We start from the raw sequence: 14,451 nt of genomic DNA on the forward strand, positions 1-14,451 counted from the left end.
AAAGCATTAGTTTGATGAACTGCAATGTTTCTCAGCAATAGGGTAAATTAGTCTGTTGTTTTCACCACCACAATAAAAAAGATCTTGACAATGGACTAGAGTATTCTCTGTCTGCTGGCTGGACCCATTGCTTATTCAAAATGCTTTGATGAGCAGCTCAAATGTACCTTTCTGATTCTCCTTTTATAGCTTCCATAATCCACCAAGCCCACTTTGGAGCAACACAGTCTTTCTTTAGACTTGTAAATGAACTCCCTTTGATCATATTCAGATCCGTTAGGTTTAAGTCCTTAACGTGACCTTGCAAAATGCAATGACCTTTTCAAAATAATATTATTTTATTCTTTTCCAGCTTCATCGATTATTACTTAATTTAAACTTGTGGACAATAAGGAGACAAATCCTTGTCATTGTTGGTGGTGGGTGTCTGGTGGCATTATTGAGTAAACTGGGGTTGGGAGTGACAAGCTCTTCAAGAAGGAAGGTGGAGATTAGGAAAGGTTTCTAGTCACAGGAGAAACCAACCTGTGTTTGGAGTGGGAAAACTTGGGGAGAAAATCAGCTTACCTCAGTATGCATTAGTGCTTAAATTCATGGCAGTGAGAAGATGCAAACGCAGATGAGTGATGGGTCTGCTCTGGTCAGGACAAGATGATGTAAGCTGGACCTCGTATATACTGAAGACACGGATGCCTGAGGCTTGGAAGAAAGGCCTGACACAGGGAGTGGGTTTGGTAATTCTTTCTGGAATACCCAGTCCTATCCTGATTGATGAAGCCCACAGAGAAGGCGAAATTTTCACTTTGCTTCTTGTTGTCTAGTCTACCCTTCTTTCTAATAGAGACAAAGTAAATTGGAGCATGGAAACATTTTTCTTATAAAGGTTTAACTAAAATCTTAACTAGTAGTCATGACTGTATTTTTCATTTTCTTTTTTACCGTCATATTCTGACAGAATTAGGACAAAATTTAAGTTATTTTGGAAAGCACTATACCACTCCCCACCAAAAAGAAAGCAAAAACAAATATCTTTTGGAGGGGCTGTATCACTGGTTTCAGATAGATTTGGTTAACAAATCTAAACTTTGTCCTGAAGTAATATTTAACCATTGCTTCGTAAATTGAAACCAAGACATTATTAAATTCCTAGAAAGAAAAGAAGTAAACTAGTTGTTTAATTTACAGGGTTTTTCTTTTCTACCCAAGATAAAGAAGGAAAAAAATTGAAGTCATATAGGCTGTGCAGCACATATGCCCTTTGGACAGAGCTGTGCTGCATACCATGTGACTTTAGGAACTAAGTTTTGCAAATATACAAGAACGGGCTCTTTGCAAATAGCTTTGTTCTGGTCATTGATCAAACGTGAGCCAAACCATTTAATTCCATTTTAGTGGCATTAAACTGATTCTAACCCTTTGTTTTCACCAGGCCACCCTTCTGCTCCTATCTTGATGTTTTCTGTACATATTGTTTCTCAAGGAGGTACTTCAGAGGAGTAAGGGATGGTGGTGGAATTACTTCGATCATGGAAAACACGAAGGCATTTAGGGCTGCATTGGAGTCCTGCTGTAATATGTGTCTGGGCTCAAGCTGTGGATTTGTTTAAATATCCAATATGGTCATTTTAGAACAAGATCTCTCAGTTAAATAAATGAGTGGTCTTCGATGTCCTTCAAGAGTGGATTTTCTTATGTTACACAGCTCTCTATAGTATGTTGTTGGGTCGCTTGTTTTTTTAAATTCTGATAAACTTTCTTTGGATATGAAAGGTATAAGGACAGTCAGTTCTGCTATAACATGGCACGCGTTCCTAAAAATCACCCTCTTGTGCAAAATCACACAATATAACAGATAGGGCTTGTAGGGAAAATGGGGTTTGGGGTATGACACTCAAAAACTTTGTCACTGACACATACAAAGGTTGAAGCCTAATAAAACAGGTAGTATGATCTTATACATCTTACATATTCTTATACACATCTCATTCATTCTTAAAGGGTTAGGAAACATAAATACTACAATACATATTGCACTTTAAACTGAATTTGCTTGTAGAATCGCTACAACTTGTGAGTTCTTGTGAAGTGGTAGAAGGGCAGTTATTTTGATTTGCAGGCTTCCTGATGGTTTTCTGCAAAGTGAGACCATGGAGGAATGAGTAGGAACTTGGGGGTATTGGAGGCCATGAAGAGTGAGCTTGAGGACTGTATTTGTTGACTTAAATCACATGAATACAACTTGTGGTCATGATTACCTGTGCACAGGAAATAGAGAAGTTCAAGAATATAACTAAGTCAGTTCAATACCAACCTCCAAATGTCCCATTGACTTAAATTTAACTTGAGACTCATCAGCAAAAAAGGAAACCAGATCATGGGTACTGTATGAAGTCTATTTTACTATTGAAAATAAAGACTGAAAAAACTGATTTTATACATCATTTATTTGCCATTGAATTTATTTTTAATGATTTATTGATTTGTAATGACATAAGAAAAAAATTATACAATGCTGGAATCTCACATTCTCTAAATAAGTTCTTCAGGGGCTTCCCTGGTGGGGCAGAGGTTGAGAATCTGCCTGCCAATGCAGGGGACACGGGTTCGAGCCCTGGTCTGGGAAGATCCCACATGCCGTAGAGCAACTAGGCTGGTGAGCCACAATTACTGAGCCTGCGCGTCTGGAGCCTGTGCTCCACAACAAGAGAGGCCGCGACAGTGAGAGGCCCGCGCACCGCGATGAAGAGTGGCCTCCGCTTGCCGCAACTAGAGAAAGCCCTCGCGCAGAAACGAAGACCCAACACAGCCATAAATAAATAAATAAAAATTAAAAAAAAAAAAAAAGTTCTTCAGTTAAAAAATAAATACATATTATATTATTGTGTAAACATAAAAAATACAACATTAAGGAAAGCTGAATAAGATAATATTTTATATCTGTTTGTAAAGTTAACAAAATTTAAAGTATTCAGTTTATATTCAAACATTTCATTCTATATAAATTTATGCTCTTTTTCTCAAAAGGACAAAAAGGCATAAAACTTGAGTAAAATCCAATATATAAGACTAGATCTTGAAAACTTATATAATAATTTAAAAAAAGATTCAGGCAATACAAAAGAAAAGAGATCTTATTTTTGTATTAATTAGCGTAACAGTCAAATAAGGGCCAGGACAGAAAATGTATTGCATGCATACTCCACAAATCTCGAGTACCAGGAAAATTCCCTACGAGATATCTCAGCCAAACTCAATAAAGCAATTCTTATTATTCTGAGTTGACATTCAAGGTGTATTACCTAAGCCTGGATGGGTGAGTAGGCAGAAAGAAGTTGAACCCAGGACCTGTGAGGGGCCATGTCTTTTGACAGTTTTCAGTGAGGGAGAACTAGAGGCGTAATTACAGAGAGATGCAGAAATAAGGGACAGGTAGACCATGGAATCCTTGCATGCATCCCCAGTTCCACTCCCAGCTTGTTGTTTTATCTGCTTCACCAATTTCATGAATCAATATATTTCCATTTTCGCTTAGGCTGCTTAAGTTTCTGCCATTGGTAACCATACCACTGTAAGTACCTATTTGTTTATCCCATACTTAGGGCTTTTTGTGGCTCTGCAGCCTTAATATTCCTCCCCAAACACTGAAATATTCTTTCAGCACACTTCTGAGCAATTCATCTGATGCTTCTACTCGTTAGATCTCCATATAAAGTGGAATCACTAAGTCATAAAAAACAGTACCTACTTGAGTGACAGAAAATAAAATTGCTATCTAAAAGACAAAAATAGATACTGACTAGCTCCTCCTCAGTCCAGGGAGAGACCAACTCCTTTCCAGGGAAGAAACAGCTTCCCCTGAGACTACTCACAGTTGGCTTTTTGGTGAGTAGAGAGTGTACAGAGAATGTGCCCAGGCTAGTCTATGTAGGCAAGGCTGAGGTAAAAAGAAGCCAATTGCTCTCCTGAAAAGAGAAGAAAGGAGTTTTTAAACTGGACAAAAGTCAGAGTGAGGTCACAGGGTTTACCAGCACGTCTGTGTGTAAGAGGCAACAGAGCCACTACCTGTGAACACGTGCCTATGCCTGGACAAAGATCCACGTTATTTCCGTAAAGAAGTTTCTGGGTTTCTGAATAACTTGGACTTTCTGGTTAACAGAAACTTTGTGTCATGTTCAGAGTTGGAAAGTTAAGCTCCTTTATGCTACTTCTGACGTGTTCATTAGATTCATGAGTTAAGCATCTTTGGGTCAAGGTTGTTCATTTTGGTTCAGGGCTGTCTTGAGCACACAGGCTCTACTTAGCTGACCATCACTCCTTGTGGGATCAATCGCATTACTTCCTTAAAACTGTTTCTGCTCATATTTACTTTCCATTTTGTTGAATTTGGACTCTTAAATTCAAATTAAAAGTCACGCTCATTATCATTTAAATCTTCTAGTTCTGTATTGAGATGTAGCAAGGTGAACCTTCATATGGGGCATGGGAAACAGTTTTAGCCTATTAGCTTTGAATCCTATATGGTTCCTTCCAGGAAGGTTCTGACATAAGGCCTGAATACATGAATTTTGTTGAAAGTATATTTATTTTTTTCTGTTACTTTAATATTAAATATCCTAGAGGGCACAGACCATAATATCTCTAAATTATGGGCAATAAACTACCATTATTTTAGGAACCTTACATGAAACACAGCATAGAAGACCACAGAGCAGACCAAAGGAGGCTAAAGTCCTATGCTGACAACTTCTGAGTCAAAGAAAGAATTAGAAGAAAATTTTTTTTTTTTTTTTTTTTGTACTTGTAAAACAGGGTGACTGAATTGGGAAGAAGATTAATATAGAGCAAATAATAGCATTAATTAAGAAATAATCTGCCTATTTATTTATGGTTTCCTTTGCTGTGAAAAAGCTTTCAAGTTACATTAGGGCCCATTTGCATATTTTTGTTTTTATTTCCATTTCTCTAAGACGTGGGTCAAAAAGGATCTTGCTGTAATTTATGTCATAGAGTGTTCTGCCTATGTTTTCCTCTAAGAGTTTTATAGTGTCTGGCCTTATATTTAGGTCTTTAATCAATTTTGAGTTCATTTTTGTGTATGGTGTTAAGGAGTGTTCTAATTTCATTCTTTTACATGTAGCTGTCCAGTTTTCTCAGCACCACTTATTGAACAAGCTGTCTTTTCTCCAAACAAACAACCCAATCCAAAAATGGGCAGAAGACCTAAATAGATATTTCTCCAAAGAAGATATACAGATTGCCAACAAACACATGAAAAGATGCTCAATATCGTTAATCACTGGAGAAATGCAAGTCAAAACTACAATGAGGTATCATCTCACACCAGTCAGAATGGCCATCATCAAAATGTCTACAAATAATAAATGCTGGAGAGAGCGTGGAGAAAAGGGAACCCTCTTGCACTGTTGGTGGGAATGTAAATTGATACAGCCACTATGGAGAGCAGTATGGAGGTTCCTTAAAAAACTAAAAACAGAACTACCCTACAACCCAGCGATCCCACTACTGGGTATATACTCTGAGAAAACCATAATTCAAAAAGAGTCATGTACCACAATGTTCATTGCAGTTCTATTTACAATAGCCAGGACATGGAAGCAACCTAAGTGTCCATCGACAGATGAATGGATAAAGAAGATGTGGCACATATATACAATGGAATATTACTCAGCCATAAAAAGAAACAAAATTGAGTTATTTGTAGTGAGGTGGATGGACCTAGAGACTGTCATACAGAGTGAAGTAAGTCAGAAAGAGAAAAGCAAATACTGTATGCTAACACATATATATGGAATCTAAAAAAAAAAAAAAGGTTCTGAAGAACCTAGGGGCAGGACAGGAATAAAGACGCAGACATAGAGAATGGACTTGAGGACACGGGGAGGGGGAAGGGTAAGCTGGGGCGAAGTGAGAGAGTGGCATGGACATATATACACTACCAACTGTAGAATAGATAGCTAGTGGGAAGCAGTCGCATAGCACAGGGAGATCAGCTCGGTGCTTTGTGTCCACCTAGAGGGGTGGGATAGGGAGGGTGGGAGGGAGACGCAAGAGGGAGGAGATATGGGGATATATGCATATGTATAGCTGATTCACTTTGTTATACAGCAGAAACTAACACACCATTGTAAAGCAATTATACTCCAATAAAGATGTTAAAAATATATATATATATATATATATATATATATATATATATATATATATATATATATATATATATATATAAAGTAAAATAAAAAAGAAAAGAAATGATCTGCAATGTTCTCTATCTCTTTCTTTCTTTACTGAAAAATAATTATTTTGAGTTGCAACCTGTTAGGTTTAGTTATTATTAGTAAACATCAGCTGATTTTGCTTCTGCTTTGCCATTACAATTTCAAGTTTGTAACTTTCATGAATTTAAATAACTTAAATTTTAAATTAAAGAAACATTGCATATTCCCAAAGGATGGTTCCTGTTAACAATAAGTGACATTTACTTAATTTTTGCACATGAGATTAAGTTTTTGGTTAAAGACCAAGATTTTTTTTTTTCCATAAGATAGATGGGTTGTCCTTAAAGATAAATCTATGTCTTAGTTTAATCCTTCAGCGCACTCTCATCCTGTGAATAATGCCATTTTAATGAATTTTACATTATTTTCAAAAACCTGAGCATCCTAATACATTCCTATAAATTCCATACTTTGGGAGTTTCAGGCCAACTTTAAATCTAACTTAATAATAGTAAAAAAATGTTATTCTATTTTTTTGATAGCTTCTGAACTTTATATAGGTTACAACTATGAGCAAGCCAAGCAGTGGAATCAATGCCATGTCATAGACATTATGATTAAAACCCAGACCCTAGAAGAGGGGAAATAGAGACAAAAATAGGAAGAAGATAGCAACAAGATATACAAAGTCAGGCTGCCCTTTTGAGAAGCACACAGAAAATGCACAGGGTACAGTGGTCACAGATTTCATTGTTGACTTTAGGACAAGTTGACTTTCTTGTTTTTATTTTTTTTAATCAATATTTTTTCCTGATTTTCTTATCCTGTTATTAGTGTAAAGATACAGAGAAAATGTACACTTTAGCTGCTGTTAAAGATAATAATTGTAAAGGGAGATGGACCTTGCTGAAAAGACACTTTCTAAATTCAGGTTCGGGGGAAGAAGGGAGCTCCTTGTCATAATAAAGGAAGGAGAGGGAGCATGAAGAAGGTGTAGTGTTGCAGAGGGCAAGGTTGGAGAGGACAGCCAGTGGCTGGGGATGGAAAGCATGCATTTAGGAAAAGAGACAGTTGAATGAAGATTTATTTTTAGTGGAGTCCTAGGGATCCAACTGAAACAAACTTTCAACAATCCTACCCATATTAAGATATTACGGATGCAGATAGATGTCTTAAAGAAGCTGGTAAAGGAGTTGAGATCTGAGTTAAGGTTGCATAGCGGTCAAAAAGGTTGAGTTTATAGCAAAGGTAATTGTCTATTTCTTTTTTAAAAAATTTTTATTTTATATTGGTGCATAGTTGACTAACAATATTGTGTTAGTTTCAGGTGTACAGCAAAGTGAATCAGTTATACATATACATGTACCTATTCTTTTTCAAATTCTTTTCCCACTTAGGTTATTGCAGAACATTGAGCAGTGTTCCCTGTGCTATACAATAGGTCCGTGCTGGTTATCTATTTTAAATATAGCAGTGTGTGTATGTCAATCCCAAATTTCTTTGAATGATAAAAACTACTACTAATACACAAAAGTAAAGTTTCAAAATTAGACTTTATTATATTTAATTAAAAAGCCTTGTCTTAAGTGATATACTGTCTGTATAGAGCACATTAACAGAAACACAGTCAAGTCATAAAAATTAATTAAAAGAGATTAAATTGATAGCACTAAAAATGATGGAGGGAAACTAATTCACAAACTGCAGTTTACAGATTAAAGTCCTCTTCTCTGCTCCTCTCTCTACCAGTATCTTCCATATCCTGTGGCTGCTCAGAAAACACTCTATTTATTCCTCTCTCTCCAACCCCCAAACAGACTGTCAACCCCATCCCAATCTCCAATTCCAGTCTAATCCCAATAAATAGCAACAGATATTTATTCAATATCTACAACTAGTTAAGCAATCTGCTGAATGATGAAGATACGTCCATCAGTGGATAAAGCAGAAAAGGAGTTCCTTCTTCACAATCTTCTGTCATTCATTCTAGTGTGGGAAATAGACAATAAAAAAGAAAAATAATTAAAATATATATCTCAGAAATATATATGTGTGTGTATATATATATATTTTATATTTTTTAACTCTTAAAAATCATTTATTTTTACAAATATGAGTTATTGATAACTATATTTCAATAAAATAATTTGTGTCTCTTTGTCTACAACATGGATGAGCTGAAAATTGAGAAAATCTATGTGATCACCAGTTGTTTAGATAATGCAATGCCCATCAACAACTTGACTCTTTTTCCACTATTGAATTCACTAATTGTGTTCTCCCACTGGAAGAACACAATATGGATTTGAAGGCTTATACAAGAGCCCAGATTGCCTGATACCATATCAAGGGGATCTATTGTTCTATATTACACATTTTCTTCTGTTTAAACTTTTCTGAGAAGGCCATTTCTAAACAGAAAAGAGGAAGGGGGAGGAGAGCTTTATATTCTTTTGGGAAAGCTAAAGATAGAGTTAGGAAGCTGCTGAAGTTATGGAAATCCTTCAAAATATATCCTCTCATATGAAGAATAGCAGGCAAACAAAGGCAAATAGTTCTGATAAACCTTAGAAGCTAAATGTTCTGGACTAAGATAATTGTGGGTCATTAGTGAAAACTAATGAGGATTTGATCTGTACTATCTAACCACAAAATGAAGATAGCTTACCAAGTTAAGCTAATGCATTTGTATTTGATTTAAGAGACATTTTAAAGTTATATCTTCATACATGCATAATTATACACACATATATAATTATATATGTTACCTCTATAAATATGTTATATATAAATTTTATAGAGATAGTATATATTTTATATATTAACTATATGTGTGAATAAAATGTATATTTAACATAAATTTTATAGAATCTCAGTAATAATTGGCTATAGCCTTTTGGTGAGTTCATTAGGTTTTTGGCGAAATGACTTCCTCCACAGCAGTTTTATTTCTCGGACAGAATTCTTGCACTAGAGACAGTAGAGTTGGAAAATTTAGTCTCGCTCCCCTGAACTGGGAGAATGTTTCAGGACCCTCCATTTGCAGATGCCCTTCCAAGGCTCTGTTCTTGATTTTGAAACCACAATTTTGATTTTGTTTTTGTTTTTTAATTGAAGAAGTTCCCCAAATGGATAAACTCTAGGACTAAAGAAGCCGGGGTCCAACTCTGCCTTTGACCATTTTAAACACAAAAGCATTCAGTCTAGACAGCTGGATAACTCTATATGTTCTAATCCTAATGTAGTCTGGTATAATATAAAACCCCAGACTCATTAAGTATTCTTTCCTTCCCCAGCTCAGGTCCAAATCAGGCCATGAAAGTTTGAGGCCCTAGGGGTGGTGGGTGGGAGGACACTGCTGGCTTCTCTTGTCTTTGCTCCCCTCCTGCTCTGGTGTCTGGTTAGCCTCCGCTCTTGACCTCTCTAAAACTCGTCTCTGGGGGAATAGTCACAGGTGGCTGGTGCAGTAGCAATGTGGTGTGTGTGCCTGACCCCACGGCAAATGATCCCAAACCGACTCCTTGTCTCTTATACATTGCTTTGGTGGATTTCTTGGCAATTTTTTTCTACTGAGTCTTCTAGGCTCCTAATCTGATGAGGACAATATCTTTCCTGGGCTGGCTATCTGAGAGTTCTCCTCTGCCCCTAGATTCCAGTATCCACCCCTCTGTTTTGGTGTCCCTTTGCCTTTTCAGATCAAGTGCTCCATGGGATCTCTTCTAAGGGCTCCCCATAGCAAGGTCCATATTTGGAATTTGAGAAACTTCTCAGGGTGTGGAAACGCAGCTTGACCCAACGCACCCCCTTCCTCTTTCTCTGAGCCTCAAATTTCACAAGTGTCTCTAAGTCACTTTTCCTTGGCTTGAGGTTGAGGGGAAGCACCACCTCACTTCCCCATGAATGTGTATGGTTGTCAACATAGCTCACTGACAATTCTCTCTAAAGAAATCACCTCAGTCCTTCAATCTTTTTAGACTGAGGACAGCTACTAGCTAATGCTGGCAGGACCACTTTGGTATCCCTCTCTTCTCTCCTCCACACCTCTCTGAAAATCCTGAAGGAATGGTGTAGACTAGCATCTGTCTTACATCTAGGTGGACTTGGAGCTTATTGTTTTGTGCTTCACCTTGGAGGGGTTATGTGGAAGCAGGAACAGTGGCATTTAATAACCTGTTCTAGTTCCAAATTGGAAAATACAGGAAAATAGAGATGAAAGAAATCTGGAAGTATATTTCGGCAAATGGAACCAATGTACAAAAATGGCAGGATGATACTGTAATGTGAGACGCTGTCCACCCAAGTCTGGAGGGACAACTTGGAGCAATGTGCTCAGAATAAAACCTTTCCATTTCTGACTTGGCCAATCAGGCACTTCTTTATTTAAAGTGGCCTATAATTTCCTTTTCTAATCTAGGTTTTGACCTCTTGGTATACCACTTAAAGAGAAAAAGGATAGCTGTATGCAAATGCAAAATCTAAGAACTAAGGGATACTTTTTCATGTTGTAAATGGGCCCACAAGGAAAAGAATCTACCTCGGTCTCAACAATTTTATATGCTGGCTATTTCCTTGGTCACATAGATCCAATTCTACATCAAAACCTCCAGGCCTCTATAATATCCTAGAAAAATGTACTGTCCAAACACCCAGCAGGTTAACACCTTCTAGCCTAAACTGGTCCTCACGAAGAAATAAGATTTTTATTCATATCTCCATACTGTGTTTGACATAGAAATAGAAATTTATTAGTTTAAAAGACTGTATTGGGTCACTGGGATAAAATGATTAAAATGTTAAATGCTTTTAATACAGATGATCCTTGGTTATCTGTATCATAATGGCAGCATTTGTGAATTATCTCAGACGTCAGTTACTTGTTTGGGAGATAGGACAACACAGGACTCGCACTTGTAGATCCTGGTACACATTCTTAGTTAGAATCAACTGCCATAAAACTTACATCAAAATTAATAATCTGCTAGAAATTTCTCCATTTTGCTTGTTTGGATGCAAGATCGAGTGAGCCAGGCTAAACCAGAGTTAGGAGGTCTCTGGAGACAGACTCTGAAAGATTTCAGCCGATGGGGCGGAAATGTGGCGAGCACTCTCGCGAGACCTGAAGGTACCGCGGCGGTAGTGGCGGCAGCAGCCAGAGGAAGGAAGAGAGGACCGGAAGTGCTTCGTCTTGAGCTTACAATGCCGGAAGCAGCCTGATTTTCTTTACCGGAAGCCCTTTGCCCGGGGATAGGAAAACGGCCCACCCGGCTGGAAGTCCCACCTCCTTGAGCTCCCACTCTTCCAGAAGTTTTTCTGTCACCTGTGCTTGCCCCTGTCCTCTTTTCCCGTTTCATCTGTATACCGGAAAAGGGCACATGAATGTCTTTCTCCTAGCTCCACTAAACGAGTTAGAGCCGGGGTTCCTTCCCGATACCCCCATGTAGCTGCAAAGTAGCACCTGGGGGTGGTTGGACCTCTGGGATCCCGAAGGAAGGGGGAGAGGGCTCAGAACTCCGCTTCTGCTTCTGCCACCAAGACACGGCCTCCTCAGCCTCTCCCCCACTGCTGCCATGCACCCTGCGGCCCTCCGTCTTCCTGAGGTTGTGGCCACTGTGCTGTGAGGACCCTGTCATGGGGCTCATTCGAGTGACTTCAGACCACAACGGCAGCATGGACTTTGCAGACCTCCCAGCTCTCTTTGGTGCTGCCTTGGGCTGGGAGGGACTTAAGGGGTTCCTTGTGGAGGCTTGCCCAGCCAACACCTGCTCCATTGCCCCCAGCCCGGGTCAGTGGGTCAGTTTTCATTGCACTGCTTCCAAGATTTGACTGCAACTTTGACCTGAAATTTCTAAATGCTCAGAAGGCTGGGTATGGTGCAGCTGTGGTGCACAATGTGAATTCCAATGAACTTCTGAGCATGCTGTGGAATAATGAGGAAATCCAGCAGCAGGTCTGGATTCCGTCTGTGTTTATCAGTGAGAGGAGCTCTAAGTACCTGCGTGACCTCTTTGTCTACCAGAAGGAGGCTCAGGTGCTTCTGGTCCCAGATGATGGATTCCTCTTGGCCTATTGCCTCATCCTTTTCTCGGGGATTCTGGGAGTGCTAATTTTGGGCATGGGAGCGATGTTGATAGTTCGTTGTATTCAGCTCCAGAAAGAGCGCCAGAGAAAACCACTGACCAAAGAGCAACTGAAACAGATTCCTACACGTGACTATCAGAAGGGAGACCAGTATGATGTCTGTGCTATCTGCCTGGATGAATATGAGGATGGGGGCAAGCTGAGGGTACTTCCCTGTACTCAAGCCTATCACTGCTGCTGTGTGGACCCGTGGCTCACTAAGACCCAGAAGACCTGCCCTATCTGCAAGCAGCCTGTTCGTCGGGATCCTGGGGAGGAGAAACAGGAGGAAGGAACTCAGGGGCAAGTGGGCCATGGGGAAGGGGGCCCAAGGGGCCACCCTGCCTCAGAACGGACCCCACTTCTGGGCTCCAGGACCGCACTTCCCACCTCCTTTGGCTCTCTAGCCCCAGCCCCCTTTGTGTTTCTTGGGTCTTCAACAGATCCCTCACCCTCTCCATCCTCCTCTTCCTCTTCGGCTGTCATCCTCATCTAATACTCCCTTTCTCTCCCACCTTTGGCAACCTATTTCATAGCCCCTCTTCCTCCCTCAAGTCTTCTCTGTTGAGGGATAGGAGATATTCTTACGCCAGGTTACTCCCTAACTCAACCCCATCCTTTTGTGGGGGTTCGACGTGCAGAGTGACTGGGTCTTCACTTACTGCGTTAATAAAATATTTTTGTAGACCTAAAAAAAAATTCAGATGCATTTGAAAGCCATAGGCAAAAGCTGTCAAAAACAATTTAAAACAGCATATTTTTTATTATTTGTGTCAAGGATGAAAAGATAATTAGAAATATTATTTTAAGTAACTCTTAAGAGTATCTTAAATTTACGTTGGGATATTAACATTTCACATTTGGCCTCACAATGCAATTTCTGAAATCTAAAAATTTCAGTGCCTCTCCTTTAACCATTTTAGATCGGGTGTATATGAGATAATCTACACTTGTCTAAATGTTTAATTGTCATCAGTTAATGCCTGAAGAGTGCAAAGCCGTTGCAATGTCTCCATGGTCATGAGGAAAAATATCTTGGTTGTAGGTCTCTGGTCCTCTGCTCTTCCTGTAAAGTGGCTGTGTAAGAAGATTCTGTTGTTTTATAGCTTGTTGGCATTAGTATTCTAATCCTACTAATTGGGGTGGAATTTTAAGAGAATGCTTTTTAGCTTTGTCTTTTCATCTCTTGGAATTAAAAAACTATTTAAATGAAGGAAACATGCAACATCAAACACTTTTCACCTGAGAGTGGTAATTGTTCAGCCATACCAAGTATCTTCTGTGACTGCAGGTGCCCACGTAATTGTATAAAATGGAAGTTAGCTAATAGGGGATCATTAAATATGTCCTTTCTTTTTAGAAATTAAGGTCATTTTCACCCTTTAATGATTGTTAATGTTAGCTAAGCTAGTTTTCATTTGCATGGCCAATTTCAACTCATCTCAAACTTCCAGGCACTACATTGACAATGCAAATGACTAAATACTCTCAGTATAACTCTATTATTTGGATTAGAATGTTCTGTTTCATGCAAGCCTTGAAATAAACACTTAAACCACACTGAAAGCCTTCTATCTTGGAATGCAGAATCAATAGTCATAAAAGATTTACTATTTAAATTAATATGTAGTTTTGTTTCCATAAAGATGCATTTAATTTTAGAGCTAAGATCCTATTAAATCAATTGTTGATACTACTGCAATTGATTATTCTATTCACTAATGTTATGCTCCAGTTTTTCTGATTTGATATTTCTCACAATATGCATTCTTTGGCAAGGGGTTGCATGGAAATGTATGCATTGGTAAGCATTACCCAACACTGAGGGCTGCAGTATGTTGGGATCCCCAAGGAACAGACTCTGAGGTGGAGCTTTGTGTGCATAAGTTGAGTGAATTTAGGAAGCAGAACTGGGCAGAGGTAAAAGTTGGAGGATGGTGTGGTTGCACCCGAAGCCTCAGCAGACCCCCAGAGAACACTGGAGCTGGGATGGCCTTGCAGAATTGTCCCAAATCAAAGCAAAAGAGCTGAATCCACATGCCCCTGAAGTAACCAGTCATTTCTTACAGGCTGTCACAGGGGAAGAGGAGAGGCCTTG

General features: G+C 38.9%; 1 pseudogene; it reads left to right on the plus strand.

Annotated features, from left to right (window-relative positions):
* The first annotated feature begins 11,803 nt into the window (after positions 1 to 11,803).
* On the plus strand, positions 11,804 to 12,849 carry LOC137755920 (E3 ubiquitin-protein ligase RNF167 pseudogene; annotated as a pseudogene).
* The last annotated feature ends 1,602 nt before the right edge of the window (positions 12,850 to 14,451 follow it).

The sequence above is a fragment of the Eschrichtius robustus genome, chromosome 2 (genome assembly GCF_028021215.1).
Source record: "Eschrichtius robustus isolate mEscRob2 chromosome 2, mEscRob2.pri, whole genome shotgun sequence".
In the NCBI taxonomy this organism is placed as follows: domain Eukaryota; kingdom Metazoa; phylum Chordata; class Mammalia; order Artiodactyla; family Eschrichtiidae; genus Eschrichtius; species Eschrichtius robustus.